This window comes from Pan paniscus, chromosome 5 (assembly GCF_029289425.2).
Source record: "Pan paniscus chromosome 5, NHGRI_mPanPan1-v2.0_pri, whole genome shotgun sequence".
In the NCBI taxonomy this organism is placed as follows: Eukaryota; Metazoa; Chordata; class Mammalia; order Primates; family Hominidae; genus Pan; species Pan paniscus.
In genome coordinates, this window is record NC_073254.2 from 43095083 (window position 1) to 43103893 (window position 8811).

General features: G+C 39.8%; 2 non-coding genes across 2 annotated transcripts; both read right to left on the minus strand.

Annotated features, from left to right (window-relative positions):
• Positions 1 to 1258: 1258 nt before the first annotated feature.
• On the minus strand, positions 1259 to 1332 carry TRNAT-UGU (transfer RNA threonine (anticodon UGU)). The gene has a single exon. It is a non-coding gene; the product is annotated as a tRNA-Thr (tRNA).
• A 3995-nt stretch (positions 1333 to 5327) lies between these two features.
• Positions 5328 to 5409, minus strand: TRNAL-AAG (transfer RNA leucine (anticodon AAG)). Its single transcript has one exon. It is a non-coding gene; the product is annotated as a tRNA-Leu (tRNA).
• Between the last annotated feature and the right edge of the window lie 3402 nt (positions 5410 to 8811).

Consider the following 8811-nt stretch of genomic DNA (forward strand, 5'->3'; position numbering starts at 1 on the left):
AACAATTCCATTATCATTAAACAAACAAGGGAAGTGAAGCCCAGTGAAGTTATGTAGTTTGCCAAAACTACATAGTTATTAAAGAGGACAGCTGAGGGATGTACGCAGGCATTCTGATATGACTTCGAATGGATCCCTGTCCAGGGTCGGGATCTAATGAGGGGCAGCATGTAATAGGGTGCAGCAAAGGTAAAGTTGAAAGTCAATTCACTGTTTAAGGATGTTACCTAGGGTTGTTAGAATAACATGGCGATCAGAGTCATCCTATGATCACTTCTCATAAAAGATAAAGGAAAACAAAAAATAGATCTGCTAGTGCCTTATAAGAAGGGCAGAGAAATCTTGGTTTCTACTCATACACTCCTCGTCTTCTTTGTTTGCTTAATTTTTCTCCATAGAATTCACCACAATCTGACGTAATATTTATTTTATGTTTTTATCTATTCATTATCTTCCATACTCTTCTAGATAATAAGGTCCATGAGGGTAAGATTTTTTGGGGGTGGAGGGATGGTGAGGGGTTGGCATTTATTAAACTGCCCTACCCCTGGCACTTGGAGCAGTACCTTGCACATAGAAGGCAGTCAATACGTCTGTGTTGAATTAACGGTCAAAATAATGAGATATGCAAACACATGCAAATGAAACTAATCAAGTAAGGTTGGCCCTTATTAGCTTTGGATGTTTGAAAATTTTCTTTGATTTGCTCTATTCCTTCAGCACTTTTGTTCCAACCCCAGAGATGCACCAGCCTCTGGCAAATATAGCTTCTAACTGGCTGTCACTATAAAGTGTTCCTAGTTCATTTTATAAGAGGGTTAACAGGGTTTTAAAAATTATTTTCCTCCTGTTCTCTTCAAAAGGCAAGTAGGACCCTGCAAATATGCTAATTTCCCATCTGTTTTATGGTAGACTTATTAATTTATGGTAGTATATTAATTTATATGAACTCTTGTGAAATCAGCCAAAGAGCTGATTATTGGATTCTAGGGATGACATAATCTACATCTACATAGGTTTTGAATCTGTGCATACACAGAGAAGCTCAATAAATATTTGTTGGAAAAAAAGATCTGCTGCCAGAATTTAATTCAAAACTTCACAAAGTTCTCATTTTCTTCTTTGAGCCTGGGAATTTTGCCTTCACGTAACCTATAATTGATTGCATTAGAACTTGCAGTATAGTGAATACAGTGGAAGATTTAGGTACAGTAGAGGTTAATGAAGAACTGGCTTTCTAGTGAAAATGAAAACCTTGAGGCCCTACTGGGATTCGAACCCAGGATCTCCTGTTTACAAGACAGGCGCTTTAACCAACTAAGCCATAGAGCCCACATACGCAGTAAAGTTGCCTATTGAATCTATTCCTGCTTTTAAGTAAAAGCTTCTTGGCATAGCGTCTCTACAGTCTGCAACAATTTGCGGTGAGAAAAGGGGCAAACTCCAAAAATACGTTTTGCTTACTTAGATGCACTGCGGAACTAATACAAACGAAAAAATTTTCGGGCAGCTTAAATGTTAGGACCATTAATGCTTCAGCTAGTCCAAGGATAACCACAAGTAAAAGTCAAGGCTACTTAGTTTGTCCAAATGTGATAAAGTTTCCTAAAATTAAATTTTGCAGGTGCTACTCTTTATCATTTTAATGATTCGTCGTTCCAATGTCCTAAGGGAAAACCTCTAACAAAAGAACTCCACAAGAGACTCGTAGGCTACCAAGTTGGGCATATGGTGTTCTGACAGTCATTTGCACTCAGGAGGCAGCTATTTGGAGGACCGGAGCGTCAACCCCTTCCCAATGTGAGCATCGCTCTAGAGATTGTCTTCTGGGCTTATTTTTCTTTAGACTTGATCTCAGCTCGCTCTCAGGACCAGTCAGGTTCTATTTTATAATATCTTACTTCTCTGGGCTGCACTTGGCAAGACAGGGGAATCTGTTTGAATGTGTCTCTGGGTTAGGAAAGGTTAATACATTTAGAGCTGATTAAAGGAAACTTCCGAACGTTCTCTGGAATCTCAGTCTTGTTTCCAAAATGAATTATTTGAGCAATTAATTCTGAAGTTTCTACCAAGATTTATAATTACAGAGCTCAGGGCGAAAATCAGAAATCACCTTCATTTCTTTGCCACAAAAGCAATAAGGAAAATTATCCTGGGATTTAGATGGGAATTCCTTTGGATTGCTAGATAAATTTTAGGGAGAACTGATAAACTTTTAATCCATACATATGGCATAACATTCAATTTATTCTTTTATTAAATTTATTCCTATAAATTTGATGTTTATGTTATTATAAATTATACTTTAAAATTATTTCTTTTTTTTTTTTCTTTTTTTTTTTTGTAGACAAGATCTTACTCTGTCACCCAGGCTGGAGTGCAATAGCGCGATCTCGGCTCACTACAACCTCTGCCTCCCAGGTTCAAGAGATTCTTGTGCCTCAGCCTCCCGAGTAGCTGGGATTACAGGCACATGCCACCACGCCCAGCTAATTTTTTTGTATTTTTTGGTAGAGACGGAGTTTCACCATGCTGCCCAGGCCGGTCTCGAACTCCTGACCTCAAGCGATCCGCCCGCCTTGGCCTCCCATAGTGCTAGGATTACAGGCATGAGCCACCGCGCCCAGCCCTTGTTTACAGCTGGTGTTTAAAAGTACAATTCATTTTTATATTTACCCTGCATAAAGACACCTTATTAAATTTAGTTATTAATTCTAATAGTTTGTAGATTTTGAATCTTCCACAGACACAATTTTAATAAAGGATTACATTTATTAGATTTTAAAAATAAAGGAAATCACCTTCATTTCTATCTATGCCTGAAATGAGGTTGACAGCAGACACAATAAAATCTGTTGTCACCAGTCAGTGCAACTAATTTAATAATAAAAGCTTAAATTAGTTACAACTTTGTATTACTTTTAGAAAATTAAAAATAAATATTTGTATTTATAAAAACATTAACAGGGATTGCTAATATGTTTGAGGCTGACTCTGCTGCTTCATAAATAGAATAGTAAACAACAGACATACTGAATTCCCACACTTGAATCTTCTGTCAATGTATGCCTTGAGTAAATGACATGCTCAGGTATTATGAGAGAGTGAACAAACCATTGTTAGGCCACCAAAATAGTTTTTTTTCTCCAATGGAAACACTCAAAAGTTGAGGGAAAAAAATGGTTAAGACTGTAATCATTGGCAACTTAAATCAATAGAAATAGGCAGATTATTCAAAACATGTGTTGGGCTAATTGGACAGCCACTTAGGAAAAGAAAAGCTTAAAGCTATGAGACTAAAATAAATTCCATATACAAGCAAATTGTAAAAGTAAAGAATGAAACAAACCCACAGTTATAATTACTAGAAATTCCAAGACAGAAATTTTATATAACTTTGGTACAGAAAACTAATTTTTTTACACAAAATTCAGAGACAATGAGAGTTTAACATAATTCACTGCATTAAACGACATTTAAAAAATTCCGCTGGGATGTACCCTCATCCCCTCAAAAAAGGCATAAACAAAGTGACAAAACATCAAGTAAAACTGGGGGGAAAATATTTGTAACTTATGTTTTAAAGAGTTAATTCTATTCATTTCTATCTGTTGCCTGAGATAAGGTTGATAGCAGACACAATAAAATCTGTTGTTCCCAGTTGGTGCAACCAATTTAATAATAAAAGCAATATAGAAGTAAGAAGTAAAAGAAGTTTAAAAAATGAAACTATAGAAATACAGTGAGATAATGTCTTTAATATATCAGATTGGCAAACAACAGCAAAACAAAAACAGTTGTTTGTGGTAGTGTTGCCGAATAGCACTTAAAGATGTTGAATTAGTTTTCTGTAGCTTCTGTAACAAATTACAGTACCACAAACTTGATGGCCTAAAATAAGTGACTTCTTTTCTCACAGTTCTGGAGGCCAAAAGTCCAAAATCAGTATCACTGGTCTGAAATCAAGGTGTTGGCAGGGCTATGCTCCCTCCGGAGGCTCTAGGGAAGAATATGTCCTTACCTTTTCCCAGCCTCTGGTGGCTGCTCGCATTCCTTGGCTGGTGGTGGCATTGCTTCTATCTGTGTCCGTGTGGTCACATTGTCTTCTTCTCTTCTGTAACTGTGTAATCTCCCTGTGCCTCTCCCTATTAAAGGCACTTGTGATGGTATTTGAGCTCCACTTGGATAATCCAGGATAATTTCTTCATCTTTAACTTTTTCTCCGAAGACCCCCCTTTTGGGGGTCTGTGCAAAGTAAGGTAATATTCAGAGATTCCAAGAATTAGAGCATGGATACCTTTTGGGGGCATTTTTCATTCAATCACAGGCACTGACATTCTTATTCCTCCATCTACAATCTATGTGATTTAGACGACTGTGATTATGTGATTAATTGGTCACAACTCCAATTTTCTTTTCTGTAAAATGTGGATTATATGAACATCCTTATATATTATTGAGATTATTCTATGACTCAATATATGTAAAGAATTTATGACAATATCTGGGGCTTAGTTGGAGCTAAATGACTGATAATTGTCATTATTACAATGTTCTGTGCTGGTTAGGGTGTTGAGGAAACAGGTCCTTTCTGGGCCCTATAGGAGAATAAATTAGTAATATTTAGGGAAGGAGAATAAGGCAAGAGCCACCAAAATCATCATCACATACATATGATTTGATTTAGCGATTGCATTCTTAGAACGTTTTCTAATCCCAGGCACTTATTAAATGCGGATATACAAGTTAATTTATTGCAACATTATTTATATTGTTAAAAATGGCTGCTGAAATAAATTCAGATACATTTATAAAACTAAATGCTATACAGACAAAACAAAGAGGGAAGAGGCTCTTTCTTTGTTGACATGGAAATTGCTGCAACATACATAAAGTGAAAAAGGCAAGGTGTAATAGAATGGGTTTGGAAAGCGTATTTATAGTGAAAAAACTATATGCAAAGAATATGCCTTTAATAGAACTCCAGATTTTAATATGGTTGGTTGCCTGAGGGTCCAGAATTGGGTGTCCGGCAGGATGGGGTGGGGGCACAAATAGACTGTCATTATGTATGTATTCTTGAATTTTTGTAATTTTGAATCATGTGAGTTGTACTTTTTGTATGAGCATTTTTAAAACATAAAAAGGAACATACTCCCTTGGAGGGGAGGTCTTAGAAATAACTGATGGCCGTCTGATTTTGCAGCTATTTGGTTTTCAACCTACCATTATCAGGATTAAACACCTACCTTGTGCTCGCAGTGGAAAACGTTTTTCTTGCAAATCTCAATGAGCTTTAGATATCCCTAGTGATTTTGCAATAAAGCTGGCAGCGGTGGGATTCGAACCCACGCCCCCAAAGAGACTGGAGCCTTAATCCAGCGCCTTAGACCGCTCGGCCACGCTACCACGCTAGTGCAGCATTAGGACTCATCTTAATGATTTAAAAGACACAAGATTATTCTGCGTCTTACTATTTTTTTTTCTCAGAGCATTTCTACACAAATGATTCCGTAGCGGTCTCAACTACCGATAAAATCTACAAATAGGTTCCTAGTCCCAGTCCTTTGTCCTGCAGCTGAGATTTGCATTTGTCTCCCATGCTGTTTCTAATACCTGAGAGTAAAGGGACAGGAAGCCAGTACCTAATATCCAACAAATCCCAAGAGAATCGGTTCTTAAGAACATGATTAGAAATCCCACGCCTAGGCCGACGCAGCACGGGGACTCTGTGGACTCTGAGATCGAGTCTCCAGTTTGTCAGCTGCGTTTGGGGGTCTGGAGCAAGATGTTATTTTTGATGTTTGCAACCAGAAAACAGAGGAGCTGTCATCCCCATCCACCCGGAACTCGCGTCTTGGTTTATGTGTCTGTGCGTGATTCCCTCTTGTGAAAGAGGTGGAAAGAACTATGCAAACAGACCTGCTTTTTTTTGCTGAATGTGTTCATGACCTTAGTTTTTAAAGTTCAGGGCGAGGACCAGTTTGTATTTGGTGCGGAGTATCACATCCTCTCCGGACCCTAACAGGATGTGTCGCCTGCTCGCTCCAACCCCACAAACGCCGTCTGGGCTGGCACTCCGACTTCTTCCCTGTTGCAGCCCCAACGCCGCTCATCTTCTTATTTAGTCCCACCTGTCCCATTAGATGCTGACCCTTTTTAAAAGAGCCCCAGTTGGAATATTTCAAATGCCAGCAGCTCCACTTAATAGCTGCAGGGTCATTGGCAAGTCACTTAAGCTCACTGGATCTCACTTTCCTCATATGTAAAACCGAGACAATAAAACTTGCCTTTAAAAATTACAGCAGAATGTTTTGATACAATGGATTTTGGGGACTCGGGGGAAAGGGTGGGGGAGGGTTGAGGGATAAAAGACTACACATTGGGTACAATGTACACTGCTCTGGTGACAGATGCACCAAAGTCTCAGAAATCACCGCTAAATAACCTACTCATGTAACCAAACACCACCGTTCCCCCCAAAACCTATTGAAATAAAAGAGTTAAAAAACTATAGCAGAATTTTTATTTTTAGCAAATGCATGTAAATTGCTTAAAACAGCACCTGGCTCATAATAAGCACTCAGTGAAGTTTACTATCAGTATTGGTATCATTTATTAGCATTTACTGAACTTTTTATATCAAGTGCTCAGTCTCATGAATGACAGTGAGATATCTCATTTTACAGTTAGTGAAGTTTTTTAAAGTAACATATTTACAAGACAGTCGAGTGAATTATTTTTCCTAAGTTAAGATGGCACGTGGAAAATTTACACCTCAACCCTACAATTTCAAACGTCGGACAATTTTCACTTTGTCAGATCACTTTACCTTGTATATTGTTTCTCCCTTCTCAATCATTTCACCTCATCTCTTCCCCCTTCTCTCACCTCTATTTACACTATTCTGGGGCTCTAGACCTGTAAAGATCCTTCAGGTGACATGGTTAGGGACACTGATTTTAAGGAGAACTTTGGCAGGCAAGGAGGTGTAGCTTCAGACCCAGGTAAGCCTGCAGCTATGATCTCATTAGAACTTATCTGCTTTCTGCGTCTGTCATTGCTTCCGGCTGGGAATCTTCAGGCTGTGGACCCAGCTCAGTCCCCTTGCGTCCATATGTCACCTTCTAGTTACATAATTTACACATGTTGTGCTGGGGGGTAGTGTGCAATCTAATGAAGTCTAACATCTCCCAGGAGAAAGTGGTGTTTAAGGCACAGTGGGAAAATCCACTGTGTTGTACATTTATTTAAACAAGGGGAAAGTCCCGAGATGATTTTTGCAAGTCATACGACATACTTGGAAGGACAGTAAACACATGACATAGCATACATTCTCATTTTACACTCTATTTTTAAAATCTAACTTTTCAGAAAGTTCACATAAACTTGAAAGAGTATAATTAACGGACTTGCTAAGACAGTTAGCAGTGCCTTCTTAGCCCTGGAGGCAGCACATCAGTCTCATAATCTGAAGGTCCCGAGCTTGAACCTCAGAGAGGGCATGGTGATTTTGTAGTTTCCATATACTTCTGCTTGAGAAAGAAATATCCCACCCATTAAACTTTTCGGTATGAAATCTGGATTCCTGGATCACTGACAGACAACACAACTGAAAAATGAGGCTGCAGTCCCTCAAGAACCCTACCAACTTCCTTTGTGAGCTAGATGCTATTTTAATGCCCTGACTGCTGTATTATACAATACCACAATCTACACCAAATACCATAAATCTGTATCAGTTGCCTATGGCAGCTTTTGAAAATTACCATGAATTTTGTGGCTTAAAATAATACAAATGCATTATCTTAAATTTTTGGGGGTCAGAAGTTTAAAATGGGTCTTAGGGAGCTATAATCAACATGTGGCAGAGCTGATTTCCTTCTGGAGGTTCTAGGGAAGAATCCATTCCTTGCCACATTGCTTGGCTCATGGCTGCATCATTGATCTCTGCTTCTGCTGTTACATCTTCTCCAACTCTGGGGAGTCTCATGCAGCCTGGTTGATGCATCTGTTTGGTGACGGGGAGTGCAAACTCAATGTCACCCGACTGGCGCAGTTTGAGAAAACTGACCATAACTCTGGTGTTGCAGCTCTAGTTTTGCCTTCACCCAATGACAGAACCAGCAGGACAGGGATCGAGATAAACCTATCCCATTCTTAGTTTGTGTTGATAGGAACAAGAGGGCTGTATTCCCTACTGCAGGAGGCTTCCCCAAGAGGAAGAACCCTCTAGAAAACTGTCCATGAAGTCATAACTGTCTTGCGTGGGAAGGCAATAGACAGGTAGAAATAGGATCCTGCTCCCCGACAAGATGTGGACAACGTGGTCCCGTCCCAGTGACCTTGGAGGCTTTTACGAGACAAGATCCTCCTCAAAGGCAGGTCCTCCTGCCCCGTCAGAAATGGACCAAAGGGCCCCACCCATAGCGCATGAGCACCTGCCTGCCACGGATCATGGTGTCACTCCTGAAGCCCTCCAATGCTATCGGCTTACCTCTACCCTTGCGAGAAATCAGGATTCTTGTCTTTTAAACCTCAGTGTCCAAAAACCCCATAAACATCTGAACCCCCACTCCTTTCTCCCCTTCTACCCTTGCTGGTATGTAGGGTCACTTGACCATAGCAAAAACCAGGAGACCGTGGCCCTACCCCTAATTGTTCTTTCTGGAGGGAGTAAAGTCAGGACACATGCAAGAAGAGTGGTCCTCCACCCCAAGGGTGGCCACGCTTTGACTAAGAGTGGATGAGGACCCTCTGCCCAATGTGCTGAACTCTGTGAGGTACTGATGTCCGTGCAGGCTACTCCAA